The 18,919-nt window shown below is 44.1% G+C and overlaps 1 protein-coding gene across 4 annotated transcripts in view; it reads right to left on the minus strand.

Annotated features, from left to right (window-relative positions):
• Positions 1-13,914: 13,914 nt before the first annotated feature.
• Positions 13,915-18,919, minus strand: part of ADAMTS9 (ADAM metallopeptidase with thrombospondin type 1 motif 9) — a 141,401-nt gene continuing 136,396 nt past the window's right edge. For all 4 annotated transcript variants that reach the window (XM_084633186.1, XM_084633185.1, XM_084633184.1 and 1 more), the window contains one exon: positions 13,915-18,768. The gene's annotated coding sequence lies outside the window, so the exon portion shown is untranslated. The remainder of the gene's footprint in view (positions 18,769-18,919) is intronic.

The raw sequence follows: 18,919 nt of genomic DNA on the forward strand, positions 1-18,919 counted from the left end.
CCAGGAGGCAGCCCCTCATCAAACCTGCCCCCAAGGAAATCCACTGGGAGTTAACACTTCTCAGGGCATGGTTTCTACCACTTTGAAAGCGGGGTGATGCACAGCTCCCATCCTGCCGTGGTTTTGTGGGGGTGAAACCAGGGAGCAGAACTGATTTTTCTGGCTGTTTATCCCCACATGTTCCCAAGCCTCCATGTAATAAGAAGGCCACCACCCCATACCCCTATAAACACCCTCCTTCCAGAGGGAAATGCGCTGGAGCTACGTACAGAAGTGTCATCCTTCTGCGGGTTATTCTGCGGAAGGCAATGAAATTCAGATGTGGTATTATTTTTTGGTGAGACAGACACCTCCAGCAATAGGCTCAGTAGGATAATATCTGTCAGAGGCAATATATTTGACACATGGTTGACTTTTGGTTATTTAAATTGTTCAACACATTTTGCCCCACATCACGCCACCAGCCCTGTGCAAAGCGGTCCATTCTAATTGCTGCCCTTTCCTTTTTAAGGCTGATCCCGTTTTTTCACAGCGAGCAGAGCTCTTGCTTCCTTTTGATGTTTCAACCTGCTGGGTTGAGCAAAGTGGGAGGAAAGTTCATTTGACCCCTTCGCTATTGTACCTAGTGCATGCAATCAATGAGCTCCAGGGAAGGTTGAGGACAGTTCCTGCCTAAACTTCAGTTACCCGGCTGAATGGCTTCCAGTTACACTGCAAACGTTACTCCTGTGTACAAATACTGCAGTATGTACCATACCTTACTAGCTTTTCCAAGGGTAAACTGGAATTTATTCAGGAGTTTTTTCTCCTATGGACTGAGCAATTTATGAAATGTTTCCTAATTCTGATTGGTCAGATATGTCATGGGGTATTGTTCCTATGCCCTGACTAGCTGAGCACACTTCTTGCATGAAGTTTTGCAGAGCACATTTAAAGTTCTGTCTCTGCAAACCTTTGTGGCAGCAAAAGTCAAGGGCGCGAAGGTGCTTGGAAAGCAGACGCACACACGGGGCGGGGGAGTGGTTTTCACACAACTAATTTGTTTGGGGCTCGATTGTGCACGGACTTCGGCCCAGCACTCAGAGCCATGTTTCCCGGCCTCAGACACATTGCCCCCCGTGCTCTGGTGGAGCATGCATGACATTACACCCATACGGATGCTGTTCAGCATGTGTGTGTGGGAGGGATGCTGGCAGAACCATGGCTCTGCCTACTCAGTGCCTTTCCATTCCCCTTTTAGGACAGCTGGCAACACAGGGGAATAGCTAGAGTGCCATCTCTGAACTCCCCTCAGGTGGGCACTGGAATTCTGTCTGACCTTTGAGGGCCAGCCTTAGGGGAAATGACACCCTGGGTGAACTTGTATTTTGGTACCCCCGGTTCCTGCTGCCTCCCTGGGCTCCCCACAGCCCTGCACTCATTCCCTCAGGCTCTTACTGCACCCCTGGGCCCTGCTGCCTCCCCACCATTGCTCCAAACACCCTTCTGTGGCCTCGCACCCCAGGCTCACCCCACTCCTTGCCTGTTTAGACCATGGTGCCCTACCACAGTGACCTGGGCGGTTGCCCACCCATAAGACTGGCCCTGCCTTTACAGGACAATGCAAGAAATGGGAGGTTCCTAATTCCCTTCTGCTGCCCACCCCGTACCATACTTGTAAAATATAGACTATAACCCTTCAAATTTAGACAAATGTTCCTGGAAAATTTCTAGTGTTATTCACCCAGCTCTTCCAATACTTGTCCCCAGGTGCTGTGCAGAGCTAATTCCTGTCCACCTGCATCCTGCCAGCAGCCCCACTGAAGTCAAATACATTGCATGAGCAAGGCAAGCAGAATGTGGCCTTTCTAGAGAACATTTTAACATCAGCTGCTGACAGGGATAAATTACAAGGCAGCAGACCAGATCCTCAGCTGGAGTAAAAATCATCATAACCCCTTTGTACTCACTGGATCAACACTGGTTTATGCCAGCTGAAGATCTGACCCCCACGACAATAGTTTACATCACAAATGACGCTGGATGTTTATATATTGCTCAGTCAGCCCTCTTGTGGCTCTTGACACGGAGAGCTTCAGCTCAGGTGAATTACAGCCCTTTATTAATTCTGCAGCCATCTACTATCTCATTGATAATAACCCTCTGGTTGCTATTGTCTAAGCCCTTTCAATAACAAAAAGAGAGTTAGAAAACCAAGTAAGTGTCTCTAAATACCATGTCGCTGAAGGACTGGACTATAAAACAGGGATCTATTTTACAGCACCGTCTTCTGCTTATTCACCAAACCCTTTCTTTGTGGCTAAATGCGCCCTCACTTGGGTCCTTTATTAGGGAGGCAATGTGATGGCCTGAAAACCTTTCGGTTATTGAAAATAGAGATGATTATGCATCAAGACCAGGCTGGGGAATTTCAAGCTGTGCCAGGCAGAACAGCAACTCAAAACAAGATGAATCGTGCCATATTGCTTCGTTTACTTTCATGTATTTATTTATTGCACTGTGTAGCTTTTCTGCTGCATAGTCCATTAGCATTCTCATCCTGGTAAAATGTATGTGGAATATTCACTGCACAGTTATTCTGTGACACACACACTTTGAATGTCTGAAACAGCAGCAAAGTAAGCCTAGAGAGAGTCAACGAGAGCACTCTGTGTTCCATCCTTTACGTGGAATGCCATAGAGGCTTGTTGTGCTCATTATCACAGCCCTCTGACTAACACATGAGCGTTGCTTTCGCACTTGTGTCACATTGCTGGGGTATTTGGATCGAAACCGCTTTGAATAATTTTACAGCAGTTCCCTGCCTTGATCGATACAATAATTTGTAATGATCACATGAATTTTCTTTGTACTCCCACCCAGAAATGTAAAACTGGGCATTATGTACACACCAAGGTATTTCTAAATAAGCCCCCTCCTTTTAACCTTTGCATTTTAGTGGGTTAGTTGCTAAGTAACTGACTAAGATTTATAGTCATCTATTGTTAATTTCAGAGGCTGTCTTCAGCTTCACCATAAATAGTATTTGGGAGTCAACTTCACAACAGAGCGTAAGAAAACCTACCAGCCAGTTTTTACCATGTGGAGACAAACACACTCTATGCAGGTCAGAGCCAAGCAAAACCAGAAAAACTGCACCCCCATCCCAAGGATTTGCATGGCCCCTCTGAACAGATCCCATAATATACCTACATTAGATCAAATCTTCAGTGCCCTCTGGCACCAACTCACAGAAGTCCTTGTATAGCTTAGCATCCAGGGTGCACTCAGTCTGACTGCATCCTGTTTACCACTTTGCTGGTACCTCACCTCCCACATAAATACCCACCACTTGTTTTTACATTTCCTTGTCCTTTTAAGCTATTACTCACTAATTAGCAGAAATGACAGGGAACAGCTCCTCTGAGAATTGCATTCCTCTGCCATAAAGAATAGGATATTCTGAATATAGCTAAATTTTGCATACGTTTCTTTGTGGGGTATGCTATTCAATGCATTTGTTTTAATTAGAGATTTAAAGCAAAGGTTAAATAAACATACAGAGATGGGTCAGAAAAGGGGCCTTCTCTAGCCATATGTTGGGAGTAATAAAAGGAAATGCAGTGTACATAATTCTCTCCCTTCCCTGCAGTGACCTCTAGTGTGACCTAGCAGGACTACTTACTCGTCAATCTCCTCCCATACTACCTTCGTTTTGGATCTTAACTGAAGCAGAAATCTGAGATTTGGGGAAATCCATAGAGATGGAAGGAAAGGACATTAAACTATTTAGAGCAGAGTTATTCTGATGTTCGCTTGGGAGTGCAATGGAAGCGCCAAAGTCACTTTATTCAGTGTCTCAAATTAATCGTGCATTGCAGTCCCACAGGTGGAAAGGTCCATCTTTTAAAAAAATCCTCTCAGCTGTTCGCCCCGTGCCCCCACCACCTGCCTATTAGGAATAAAACACAGTATGTTTTTCAAGGCAGTAACCAAATGTCCTTAGCATACAGACTGTTCTCCCGGTTTTTTGGAAAATGTGGGCGTAACAGAAGGTAATACATTACTCTAAGGAAGAGCTGTATTGCAGAAACCTTTTTTCCTTTTATACATGTGACAAAGTGGAAATTTTTTGTCATAGTTTTGTGAATCCTACTCGTGCCTCAGTTTCCCTATATAATTTGAATCGCCATCCAGTGGGGGATTCAAGGGTTAAGTCTGCTTTGGGGGGCAGTGCAGGACCTAAGAGGTGGGTGTCGCCTTGCTGTCTGGCTGCAATGAATGAGTTGTTAAGGAACCAGATGGAACCTTCTGAAAACAACCGGTATCAATGCAAAAAAGAGACCACAGCTGGCCTCAATGACCAGAACATTAACACCAAGGGAAGAAAGTTTCCCCTTGACCTCTCTGCTGGGAAGCTGTCCAGAGACTAGCTCCAGAACAAAGGACTGAGAGGTGACACGCAGAGGACAAAGAGTGTGCCTGGGACTGCCAAAGAAGTCAGAAAAGAGACAGAGCCTGAAATGTTGGCTGGTGGAGTGCTCTGGGTTGGCCAGATGGCCTTCCTCTTAATGCCAATTCCTCTGTGCTAACCAAAGGACTTCCGACCTCATGTGACGGTTGACTCATCACTCCTACTGTTTTGCAAACCCTGCCTCTTGTCACTGTAAACACTTGCTGCAGCACATCAGTCCCTGGAGAGCGCAGTCTCGAACCAGGCGTCTATTTCAACTGGATTCGCTGGGCTGAGCTCATGGTGTGAAGGAGTGCTGAAGCCAGGGGCTCGGTCGTGGAAGCATAAGGCTGCATGGCCTACCATGCAGGAAGAGTGCGACCCCTTGGAGATCCAGCACACTAAGGTGCTTAAATAAGGGCCTCTGGTCTAACTTCAGGCACCCAGTTTGGAAGCTCTTGGCCTATATTTATATATTGGGGGGGGCAAGGGAAGGGATAACTCGGTGGTTTGAGCATTGGCCTGCTAAACCCAGGGTTGTGAGTTCAATCCTTGAAGGGGCCAGTTAGGAATCTGGGGCAAAAATTGGGGATTGGTCCTGCTTTGAGCAGGGGGTTGGACTAGCTGACCTCCTGAGGTCCCTTCCAACCCTGATATTCTATGATTCTATATTTTGTTGATGTGCAGTGCATTGCCGGGTTTTCAATCTACAATTTTTGTGAGACAACTAGGATATGTTTAGGTCACCTATATTCAGAAATGCAAAATATAAAGAATCAGAGGTGGGTTAGCTTGGAATTTGGTCTTTACTGGGCTGTGAATTGAAACCTATTAACCAGTAAGCCGAAACATACAGTTCAAAGAATAAGTTCGTAATGCAATAGTCGTTAGATCCTGGTCATTATGATTACGATACATGAGCACGTAGAGGCCCTAACATGCTAGGTGCTGTATATACACATAGCAAGAGACTCTCTCTTCCCCAAAGACTTTACTGTCTAACTTGATGAGCCAGCCAAAGGGTGGGAGGGGAAAGAGACTTACACAACTCAAGTGACTGACCCAGCTCACACAAGAATTCAGAGGCATTGGTGGGACTAGCCCCATCATCTCCTGACGTTCACGCCGGTGCCTTATCCACTAGCCCAGTGGTTCTCATCCTTTCCAGACGACTATACCCTTTCTCTTGCGTACCCCAAATGTTACCTCACTTAAAAATGACTTGCTTACAAAATCAGACATAACAATACACAAGTGATACCGCACACTAGTACTGACAAATTGCTTGCTTTCTCATTTTTGCCATATCATTATAAAATAAATCACGCCTTCCCACCAGGTTGAGAAACATTCATATAATATAGAGAGCAGTATAAACGAGTCATTGTCTGTATGACATTTTAGTTTGTACTGACTTCGCTAGTGCTTTTTCTTTAGCCTGTTGTAAAACTAGGCAAGTATCTAGATGCGTTGACGTATCCCCAGGAAGACCCCTGCGTACCCTCAGGGGAACACGTACCCCTGGTTGAGAAGCACTGCACTAGACCATATATAAAAGACATGGAAAACTCATTCTGTCAAATGAAAAAACAAATCATGAAATCAAAGTGCCCCAATTTATATCACACATCTTCCCCAGTACAGGAATAAACTCATTAAGGAGAAGGCAATTATCAGCCTAGCAAGGTCACATAATTAAGGGGCCCTCCACTGTGCTAGCATGCATTCTTATTAATTTCAGTTATGCCAACAACCATGGAAATGAACTAGCTCTGGAAAAACCTGTAGTTTGTTTTCTATTACACAGCACAAATCCGTGGACGCTGATAGGGGTTGTTGGAAGCACTTTTCTAAGATGATTGAAAGGGACTGGTACAATTTGATCAGCAGAGTTTACAAATGCGAGTGTCATTTCAAAGGAAGGTATCAGAAACAAGTGCTTGCTGGCCTAATAATGAGTTAAATTTTCATCTTCATTGGAAGAGGAAAAGTTACTTGGCTTGGAAGCCAGCAGTACGGTGTGTCATGACATGGCTTGATCCCGTTGTACAGCTTTTATTGTTCTGTACGAAGTTTGTGTTTACAGAGATATGATAGACGGGGAAATCCATGAAGAAGGAAGAGTCAGCACACCAGGCAAGAGGGAATGAAGGCAAAGCTAAGACTTTCCCTGGAGGTAGAGTTGGGGGAGTCCCATACATGGGAAATATCGTGGATGTAGTGGCAGATGTATTAATTGTGTTATAGTAACACTAGGAGGCTCTGTGGGAGCTGAAAGTTGTAGAAAAAGGACACTGTAGTCTTCACTCTTGTAGAGAAAAGTTCCAATTTACTTTCTTCTTCTCTGTTGGCATATTGAAACCAATGGATTTGCACCCATTTACACCGGCAGAGAATTTGGGGCATAGCACACTTGGCTTATTACTTGTGAGTTCAGTTAAGCGTTTGCAAGTTCAGCAACATTTCATTTGCGTCTGAATTTATGTCACATAGGGCCATATTTTCAAAGTCTGTCCCACGTAGCTGTGTACATGCAGCTATATACGTCTAATGCAGAGCCATACCTGGTTGAATGGCCACAATGGGTAGATGTGCATGGAAGCCAGGTATGTGCAAATGAATGTGCTCAGCTGCATGCTCCAGACGTTGAAAATCTGACCCAGGCTGTAAAGGTCTGGCATAACGTGAAGACTGTAGTACAAGAGACCTGACATGCATATATGATGGCCACCATCTTGGCCAACACCTTGGAATGAAGCAGAGCGCTCCCGAAAAGCATGAAGTGCTTTTAGCCTCCAAGTCCTGGCACTGCCCCTGCCTTGGGATCTCTCGGCACACTTTCGGGGTGCAGGACCTCTAGCGTGCTTTCCATCCTGACCAACTGAGACCTCCACAGTCCAACAACCTCAACCCTGGTACCAGTGCTGACTCCCAGATTTCCCCATTGCTTAAACACACCCACTCCCAGAACTCTAGCCATGTGGGTCTACAGATCAACTCTTCAAGGGCTGTAAGATAGCTGGAGTGCGCACACACACAGAGACAGACTTTGCACAGGATTCTAAAGCACCATTGCTCTTTACTTAAGACCTAAAGCACAACAGAGACCAGATCATTTAGAAAACAACAAACACCCTGCACACAGTGACCCTCATTCTAGCTCACCCTTCCCTTGGGACCATCTGAGTTCAGGTCGGCAGGGTCCCCCACAGCTTCATGCCTCTACTTTGAGCTGGCAAAAATGACAAAAGATCTCAACTAGATAAGCCTTCCATTTTATGACCTTGGTCAGGTGACTTCAGATCACCTTCCTCAGGTGATCACAGACCCCGACCAGGTGACTTCACTGCTGGGCTAGCTCTCCCCTGACAAACTGTTTCTCTTTGGCGTGAGCCAGCATCATCTCTAGGCTGTTTGTATTTGACAAGAGGAGCATTCCAATGTAACGGTCCTCTGGTGTCAGCTTTGTATCACCGCCTCTTGGAATTTCAGCCCAACACAGAAGTGAAAGGACAAGACAGAATTTGCAGCTTGGTAAAGACAGTGCTTAAATTATGGGAAAAAGTGGCTCGCTTTAATTTAAACAGTAGTGGGAAGTAAGGGGCCCACAAGACAGAAGTGAGGTAGTCCCTAAAAGAAGGGAGCCCGCCCCCTTATCCCCACCTCCAGTGAGAGTAATTAACCAGTGGAACAATTGACCAAGGAACATTGTGGATTCTCCATCACTGGCAATTTTTAAATCTAGTTTGGATGTTTTTCGAAAGATCTGCTCTAGGACTTATTCTGAGGCAGTTCGCTGGCCTGTGTTCTACAGGAGGTCAGAAGAGATGATCACAGAGGTTCCTTTTGGCCTTGGGATCTATGAAAATTCACTCCCACCCCCACTAATTCAAGCGTCGCATACAGAAAGTTCAAAATCTCACACAGTATTTGTAAACTGTCCCCAAATTGTTACACCAGTATACTTGACTTTTACCATTAAAAGGTGTAATCTGCACTTGTGTTTCTGCATTTAAAAATATTTCTGGAGACCGGGACAATCTCCAGTACTGAGAAACGTTGGTGACGAATCTGTGCAATTACTAAGGTTTTCCCCCTCAGACATCCTTGCAAAATAGAGAACATTGGCAATGTGTTCCCATGAAGTCAACCATCATTCTCTGCTACACTGCAGTTAATGAGTTTTACTTAAAATATTCCCTTCTGTGTAGTGCGAAAAAACCCAGTAGCGAACAGCTTCAAAGAAGGTCAGCAGCTAGCAAGCCTGGATTAATATGGGACAATGAGGCAAAAACCTGATTAATTTAATTGTTCATCAGAAGTGTAGTTAAAGATTATGGAAGGATGATGAAAATGATCAACATATGAATGGAGCCAAGTAATCATTTTTATTTAAGGAAGAATACATATGTAACCCTACCCACAGACACACACACACAAGGACTTTGCACTCAGGGATTACTCTTTAGATATCTGGGTTTTGTCCGTAGCTTTCTTGTCAAAGATGAATATTTTTATACACCAACCACTAATTAGCTGCAGTTGGATATCGTTGTAGGCTCTGATTCAGCAAGGTACTTAAAGCCAGGCATGGTCTTGAGCAAGTGAATGCTGAAGGTTAGGCACATGCATAAGTGCCTTGCTAACACCAGGACCTTAATGGTGAAAATGGACAATCTTAAGTCATAGCTTGCCACTTGCCTAATCAATGCTTCCGTATGTGCACTGTACCCCATCTAGATTTTGTCTTAAAGGAACAGCTACTGGATACAAGAATCAATTTTTACATTAGAGAGAGGTAAACATTTAAACAGATTCGGTACATGCTTATATATGATTTATTTTGTCTTTTAAGATGTAACCTGGAAAGAAATCTTGTGCACATTCATTCTATCGTATGTCCAAACATTTTAGAAATGATATGTCCAAGCCAAGCTGTGTGGGAACCAGAATTTCTGTTTCATGGGACATTCTGCAATTTTGAAATTTGAAACCAAAGAAATTGGAAATTTCTTGCAAAATTTCATTTCAGGCCAAGCAAAGTGTTTGGTGTTGTATTTGATCATTTATATTATGTAATCTGAAATGAAATAGATTTCTAAAACAAGAGACAAGGTGGGTTAGGTAATATCTTTTATTGGTCCAACTTTTGCTGGTGAAAGGGACAAGCTTTTGAGCTACACAGAGCTCTCCTTCTCTGTGTAGCTCGAAATCTGGTCTAGTTCACCAACAGAAGTTGGTCCAATGAAAGATATTATCTCCCCCACTTTGTCTCTCTGATACCTTGGGACCAAGACAGCTACTATACCACTGCAAACAATTTAGAAACAAAATCATTTCAAAATGAAAAGGTGAAATATTTCATCCCCACAGGGTCAACATGCCCTTATCACAATACCTCATTTCAACTTCTTTTACATGACATTTCACCAAAATCAACATGTTCCTGCAGAAAGTTTCAGTTCAACAAAACAACATTTCTGATGGAAAAATGTTGTTGGAAATTTTTCAACTGACGATGCTATGGGCATACCACGGTTTAAAATTAGCTCTAATATGACTCAGCTTATGCAAAAATGCAGAAGTTGGTCCAATAAAATATATTACCTCACCTACCTTGTCACTCTCAGGGAAAATGGGGCCATTTTCAGAGACTGTTATGGCTGTGACAATTTCCTGCAATAGCCTGGACCAGCCTCATTGAATTAAATTAAACCTTACTGAATTAAGTTACAGTATCGTAGGCGTTCTCTATTAAAAAGGCAAATATTTGTGTAGTATTGTGGGATTGTATGTAACATCTCTAGGGAGGAGAGCAAACTAATGTAAACTCTGGGAAGTTATAAGCTTTTAGAGGTAAGTCGGTTTCCTAGGAAATGCTTGGAAGGAAGTGTGGAAGTGCAAATTTCCCACCTCTGGCCCTTTGAAGTATCACCCTGAGGAGGGGCCCTTTTGTCTGCTGACCAAAGGAGGAGGGATCAAAGACCCAAACAGTATAAAGAAGTGACTGAGGGCCAGTCTCCCTTGAGAGGTTAGTGGCACAGCTTCAGTGCTTCAGCTACATGGCTGTAGTGTAGACACTTGCTACAGCAGCAGAATAGGAGAGGTTCTTCCAGCACTGCAGTAAATCCACCCCTCTTAGAGGTGGTAGCTAGGTTGACGGAAGAATTCTTCTGTCAACCTAGTGCTGTCTACACCGGGGCTTTGGTTGGCTTAACTAAACCTCTCGGGCGGGAGTGGGGGGGGAGGGGGAGTTTTTCCCACCTTTAAGCAACGTAGCCAGATTGGCCTACGTTTCAGGTGTAGAGCAGGGCCTCACAGATTCATGGGTGTGCTTGTTCTGACCCAAGGCAGTTTTGAGCTTGTAACCACAGGAAAAAAACACTCAGTGGGGTTTGAAGGATTGTCAGCTGCCAGAGCCCTTGTTGACGCTGGGGTGATCTCAGAAAAACATACTGGCATTTGTGTAGGTTCTTTTATTGTTATCCATCTGTTTTCTCTGTAATGCTTTCACCTTAAGAATAAATGTGCTTGCTTAGAAAAGGCTATGTGGTAACTTTACAGAAGGCAAAGCAGGCCTGCTGTGGTAGATTACCTTATTGGGGTTATCACAGTATAGGCCAGGAGCTGTGCAGCCTGGAAATACCCAGACAGGATGCAGGGAGACACGTGTCTCTGCCCAAGAGAGGTGATGGCCAGGTAGCCAGAAGCCTGCGAGTGCGTGCCCTTGCTGGACCACAAGAGGGAAATACAGGTACCGTTGCTCTAGTTTGAGTTCCTGCGTAGCACAGGCCAGAGAGTCTCACCTAGGAATTTCTGCAATGGAGAGACTCATTGTCCCACACAACATAGGTAAACACTCTTGAGTCCAACAACATTTGGATGGACAAGAGTGTATCTTTTAGCCGGGGCAGCTCTGGGGAGAATCTTGCAGGGGCTATAGCCACCCCAAAATTTGCCTTAGCCCCCCTGTAGCAGCTGCTGATCTCTGGCCGCCCAACTCTAAAGGCATAGCAGAGAGAGCAGCAACTGCTGGCCAGGTGCCCAGTTCCAGTAGCAGCAGAGAAGTAAGCCCAGGCAGGGGTGCCCGAGAGCAGCCCCTGGCCCATGTTCCCACCCACTGGGGCACACCGTCCAGGTCAGGTTGAGGGTCTGGGGCTCCCCACAGCAGCCTGGAGTGACCCACTCCAGCCCAGGCTCCTGGGCCCTGCTCCCTGAGTGCCAAGAGGGGCTCAGCCTCATAAGGGGGGGCTAAGGCCCACCTCAGCCACCCCCCCCCACACACACACACCAGGAAGAGGCTGGAACCACCCCTGCCTTCTAGACAGACATTCAGTCTTGATGTAACAACTCCAACTGATGGAGAATTTACTACATCCCTTGGGGAGTCGTCCCAATTGTTAATTACCTTCACTGTTAACAAGTCGTCGTATTTCCAGTTTGAATTTGTCTGCTCGATAAAAGGGCCTTCTTATGTCAGATATCATCTCCCAGCCAGAGATTCCAGCCAAAGCAAGGACGGCTGCATTGGGTGGAGGGGGGAAGGTGGGGCCCAGACAGAGCCTTCCCTCCCCCTGCACTGCTGTGAGCCCCCCACAACACTCACACATACCCACACAATCTGGAGGCAGTAGGACCCAGGAGGTGCTTTCCCTCTGCTCCCTCTGGCCTTGGGATAAAATTGCAAAGAGGCCAGCTAGATTCTTCAGGGCAGAGACAGTGTATTACTGTGTCTGCACAGGGCCTAGGACAATGGGACCCCACTCTTGGTTGTCCCTTAGACACTACTATAATAAACATAAATAATAATATTAAGAAGCTTAATCGGTTTGGCTCCTTAAGTCTTGCCCTATAGCATAGATCTACCCAACCTCAAATCACTCTTGCAACTCTTTGACCTCTCTCCAATTGTCCAAAGTGTGCACGCCACACCTGACCACAGGATTCCAAGCAGTGATTTCCCTGATCTATAGAATATACTCCTCTCATTTAAAAGCAGGAGGAAAAAAGCATTCCTGCAGGATGTGAACAGATGCAAAGTAGCTCTTTTACACAAGAGATCAATGAAATCCTGGCATGGATGAAATATTTAGGTCGAACACACGAGCATGGAAGTCATGCAGGAGACATCCTGCTTGTCGACAAATCTTTAGCTGTGCTCCAATTCTGTGATAGCAGATCACAGATGATTTTGGGCGGTGTAAGATCTGGGGGTGAAATCCTGGCCCCACTGAAGTCAATGGCAAAACTCCAATTGACTTCAGCTGGGACGGTACTTCCTCTCGGTGTCTCCATGGCCCCACTGAAGTAAATGGCAATGGCTCCTCACTCCTCTGTGAAGGCAGCTTGCAGCCAGCCTTTTGTGGCAGGGCTTTTCCTTTTCTTTGCAGAGTCTATTAACCCTTTCTTCCCCTTGCTGAGGAAGGGGGCAAGGTACATCCACCCCATCAAAGGCAGTTCTATGATTAATTATTAGTAGTAGTATTTGCATTATCATAGCATCCTGGAGCACTAGTCATGAACCAAGGCCCCATGGTGCCAGATGCTGTGCAAACATATAACCAAAAGACAGTGCCTGTCTCACAGACCTTACAGTCTAAATAAGCTTTGTCTCACTCTTATCCCCTGCCACCACATGCCAACCAGCTCCCAAACCAAACTGCTCTCAAGATGACTCTGCAAGAGATGGGACAGTCCAGAAGCAAGAGCTCGATCCTGCAAGGTGCTGAGCACCGCAGCCCCCCCTCCAGCCAACCACTGAAGCACGCTGGCTTTCCAGTTCTGAAACCAATATGCCAAATTCAGCCCTCAGGCCTACTGTGCTGTCTTAATGGGTTTACTTACTGGTGGCTACTGATAACAAAACTCAGCTCACAAGCCCATCACTTTGGAGAACTTATGGAAAAAAATAAGCGATGCAGTGAAAAGCATGAGGGGCAATACGCATGGCACTGAACTGTCTGGGTGATTTTAACACTTCCAATCCCTTGTCATGGACTGCACCAGAAGCATTTGAACAAATAGGTGGACCCAGAAATGTACTTCACTCTTGTTCACCAGAGTATTTGATAGAGAGAGGTTTTCTGTTGGAATTGTCTTGGGTTATGTGCATTTTTTTTTTACTTTCATAACTGATGCAGCAAGCCCACAGGTGCCAGGGCTATGAACTGCCAAGCCTAGAGGTGCCGGGGCTCAGCCCTGGCAGAAATTAAGCACAGTGTGCACTGAATGGTACGATACTATCTGCTGTAGATGGTTGCAGCTATGGCTACATCAACACGATGAGTTAGGGGCTCGGGCCCCTGCTTGCGTGTACATATGCTACCTTGCAAGTATAAATAGCAGCATAGCTGTGGTAAAACAGCTAGCATACTCCTGCGGAATTCTGCACGAAAACATTAAAAATTCTGCACCAAAAATTAAAAATTCTACACACAATATTTTAAAATTCTGCAAAATTCTGCAAATTTTATTTGTCCAAATAACGTAATATAATCACTCTGGTTTCAATTATTTAGGTAATTTATTTAAACTACAATACAATGGATGGAGAATGGCAGTGGGGAGCATTGGGGGAAATCCACAAACCCCCTTGCCTAATAGTAATGGAGCTAGGTTTGACCCTTTATTTCTAGTTATTAGTCAACAAATATATGCAGCCATATGCTCAGTGTTACATCATAGGTAACTGAAGAGCAAGTGAGGGCTGGGGACTCAAACTCACAATTTGTATTGGCTACTGACCATCTCCAAAAAGGTCAGTAGCCAACAGTTCATGTAGCACATTTTGATAGGAAATTTTCTCAGTCCAAATATTTAGACCAGTTCTAATCATGAAAGCACCATAAGCATTTATAAGGCCACACTGCCCTTTACACCGCTCTGGCAATGCGAAGGAGCCTTAAAACTTTTGCACCTGTTTTATACTCCTGTGGGAAATCACAAAGACAATGGGAACAATTCACTAAGCAGGCAGGCTGCTTCATTCTGCTCTGCCTGAGGGGAGAGAGCCTACCCCATGCCTATCTCCTCAGAAACACCCTGAAGCCCTGCCCCTCCATGCTGAGCTTGCTGCAATAGCTTGCATGATTGCCCAGCTCACCACCTCCTGGTGGTGATTTAAGTCTCTACCAGCTGCTCCGGGCACCCGAGCCAACCTGCCTGTGTTGCCAGGGAGAGGCGCATGACCGCTCTTACAGCTTCCCTTTACTTTCCCATCAGAAGCATTTTTCTGCAGGGAAGCAAAGAAATCTGCGGGAGACATGAATTCTGCGCATGGGCAGTGGCGCAGAATTCCCCCAGGAGCACACTACTAGTGGCAGCTGAGGCATGGCTTAGCTGTGCCAAGTGCATACCCACCAGTTTCAGCAAGCTGGGAAATCTGTTAGTGCTTGTCTACATAAAGCATTAGTCCCACCAGAAGGGTGTAAATTTTAGTCTGCACTAACAGGCTGCACACTGGCCTGCGTGGACCCTGCTGGCGTGTATTCAGAGTTTCCTACTGCATGTTAACATAGTCCCGTTTCAAACAGTTCTACGTTAATGCACACTAGGGAATTTTTCGCACATGCCAGCAGGGCCCACATGGGCCAGTTAGTACGTGACATACTTGTGCAGACTAAAACATACACCCCTCTGGTGCAGACTAACACATAATATAGACAAACCCTAAGATACAGTATTCTCGGTGGAATGTATCATTGTTTGGTAACGCTCCTGTAGGATGTTTTTTTGAAATCTCCCTGCCTTGAACCCAATTTTATCTTGTGTTCAGACTTCCTTACATATTTAATGTTCATCTAGCTTTTCATAGTTCTATATAAAGTACATATATATCACCCACTATCTGACCCTTATTAGATTGATCCTCACAACACCCCTGTGAGGCAGGGCCGTAGTATTATCCCCATTCTACAGAGAGACGATCTGAGGCACAGAAAAGCTAAGTGACTGATCCAAGGTCACACAGGGAGTTTGTGGCAGAGCAGAAACTTGAACCCAGTTCTCTCAAATCCCAGTGTAGTGTCCTAACCCCGGGACCATCCCTCCTTCCAAAAGACATCCGTTTTTGATTAACTCTTTAAATTAGCGTGGGCCTCATTGGAGCTACTACTCTATTTCCACCAGCTGAGGATGTGGCCCATAATATTTCACCTTATTCCTACCTTCCGAAACTTTTGATAATGTGCGTACTACGTCTCCGATGGTTCCTTCATTCCTTTGCACTGAAGAACTCCAGCAATCAAAAGCTTGGGAAAAGAGATGTTAGTGTAACATTCACTTTGATCAGCAACGAATTATTCCCTTGTGTACAAAGTATTTGATCTCTACAATAGCGCACATGTAGTGAGCCGCGATAATGGCAAAAAGAGACCACAAATGCACATGCTACAGATCTTTTCATTTCCTTTTGGCGGTAAGAAAAGAAAAAAATAACCTTGTACAGGAAAGTGCTTGGAAAAAAACAATTTTTAGAAAAATAATGGCATTGGTACAGCAAAAAATAGAATTATATTTACGTCACAAGAACGAATATCTCAGTGGTCCCCACCTTTTCTTCTAACTTATTTAAATCTATCAGTGATTCTAAAGATAAGCAACTATAAATAATTCCCTTACACTTTATTTTATAATTTTAGCTTTCTCTTGCCTCTGTTGCCGGCGGTTATTAAACTACAGGGTAGAAAGGAATGCATACAGGTCTAAATATTATTTCTTTTTTATAAATACTAGTTCACTTCATTCCAGAAAATAAAATCAGCCTGTACTGTCCAAGCATTAATTGAGCACCATTGGTTTTTCTCCAAAAGTTAGTGCAATTTTCCCTTTTCCCCTACAGGACAGAAGTATTAATGACGAGTAGTAATCACAAAATCATGATTTCATAGCTACTCTCTCACCCCTTGCCCTGGTTTTGTTTTTTTTAATAAAACATACTTTGAAATGGTATTTTTGGCATTTTCTCAAAAAATATTGCGGGTGTCATTTCATTACCATGACTCACCAACATACAACCCAGGTTGGTGATAAACGATTCATCTGCCTGCCGTAGGACCATATCCTACAACTTGGTGAAATATAAAATGCAAAATGGATATGGGATAATATATCTTCTTTTTGGATCCAAACATTAAATGCATGAATTCTTAGGCAACATTTGACAAAGTAGGCAAAGGCCAGAGTTTCCGAGTGGTGGAAATTAGCATAACCTTGTTGATTTTAATAGCGTGATGTCAATTTATACCCACTGGGGATCTGGCTAGCAATTTTCATTCTAAAATAGACCAAGTTTAGATGGCAGAATAAAGATGCTGATGATAGCCTAGCAAAAGCATGGATTATAAATCAGTGGACATGATCATGAACAGATTAGACAATCCCAGCCAGGGATAGTCTAGATAACAATTAGTCCCGCCTTAGTGCAGGGGAGTGGACTAGATGACCTATCGAGGTCCCTTCCAGCCCTACGTTTCTATGATTGTAGTTTATCGATACTATAGGTTTCAACAAACTGATTACATTTGCTCTACTTAGTGATGGCTGAAGTATAATGCAGGTTAACAGGAGCTCAAAAAGTTCTGAGGTTGGGTTTGGTAAGTGTGTGCACCCGAAAGTAAAGGTATTTATCCAATTTTTTGGATAAACTCTTTGGTTTCCCACATTGGTGAAAGTCCCATGATGTTCCCTCCCATACTGTTCCTGAGAGTTCCTGGCTTCTGATCACACCAAAAATATAGTGAGAATGGGCAGTATGTTCCCATGTGTAGTAAAACTGTAGGGAAAGAATTAAAGGGCAGAGTCATCTTCTACAAAAATAGTCTCGCCAAGTCACCACCACAGATGTACTGCAGAGTTCTGAGTAGATGGTCTATATGTAATAGGCAGCAAGGCTGGTGACATACAGACAAAGACCCTTCTGCAGTCCTCACTCAGCCAAACTTTGACTCCAGTGGGAGCTATTCTTGAACAAGGACTACAGAATCAGTTGTGCATGGATGGAAGAAACCCAAAGATTACAGATGCTTTGCTGGGGAAGAGCAAAGCAATGCACTAATACACATTAACCAGCATGTGTAAGAGGGGCCGGGTGTTTGCATGTACAACGTGAACTGATTGAAACACCTTGTAAGTCTGAGATGAAGCTTACTCATCCCCTCTTGTTTGCAGATGGCCCTGTATGTATAGAAATCCACTGAAGCATTCCAGATGTCTGCTGATATTGAGTTAGGATAGCCCAGAACAGTAACTTATGCATTGTCAGGTAAGTTAGGATGTTTTTCCAGGGTGTCCTGGCTGTTCCATGACCCCTCCCACATTTCTGCAGACCCCACTCCCAAGAGCATAATACGAAGTAGGCGGGTTTGGCTTCTTACAATTTTGAGGCAGATTTTGCTATACTTTTCAGCATACACACCATGGGAACATATGGCCCAATCACACTGTCTTGGACAAATCCAGCACCCCATTTCCAGACGGAAGTCCCACAGCGGATGCAATTAGACTATATTAATTTAAAAAATGTAACCAAGGTTTTGCGAGCCTTAAAAATGGGTTTCGAGTTTTGGACCCATTAGCAGGGTGAGATCCTAAGGTTTGGGTTAGACCTTAGTTTACCTTAATTGGCTCATCCATCCATTTCCCCCCTTTCTCTATGGTGGTACTGTAGCTAACTGTCTAAAGCCACAGAGAATTAATAAATACATTGTGATAGCACCAAACCAGCGACTGATAGCACTGGCCACAGAGGTCATATGAAATTAAAAATATACCTAAAAGATAATGACTGATAATACAGCAAACGCTGTATTCATTTTTCATTTGTTCCCTTAATGCTGTCTGCCTAATAAGTAAAAAAAAAAAAAACAAGCCCCAAACCCCCAACCTGCTCTATTTTCCTTATAAAAAGATTGTATTGAAATGCCAAAAATACCCCTATGCAAATTGTGTAGCACCTTGAAAGGCCAAAGCAGCCTGCAACAAGACGAAAAATTACTGATTGAAAGTAAACAACTGAGTACAGTGACAATGAAGTATCACTTTTGTCATAATGCTACATATAATGTAGAGTACGTAAAATGCAGTGGTTTGACTGCAAGGTTTAACACAAAAAACAGCAAAAGCAGCCTTAATATAAACATTTTACGTACAAAAATATTAAATCAAAATAAATAATTCCAGCCATAAATATTATACTTTACATCATTAAGAATATACAATATATATATATACAGACACACACACACACACACACACACACACACAAGTACAAAAGTAGAAGGCAGAGGTATTGCAACACTATATCCTTCATCCATCTCATCTCCCTGCTTTCAGAAAACCTGAAATATACAAACAAGTTACATGGTTTAGTAAGATGGTTATCTTCGCTTTTGAAACATTGACTTCTTATATCAGAAAAGGACTTGGAGCCAGAACAGCTTGCGGAAGCCAACTCGAAAATCAAATATCCATGTGAAAGTGTGATATCTG

The sequence above is a fragment of the Lepidochelys olivacea genome (assembly GCF_965140295.1).
Source record: "Lepidochelys olivacea isolate rLepOli2 genome assembly, chromosome: 7".
Taxonomy (NCBI): domain Eukaryota; kingdom Metazoa; phylum Chordata; order Testudines; family Cheloniidae; genus Lepidochelys; species Lepidochelys olivacea.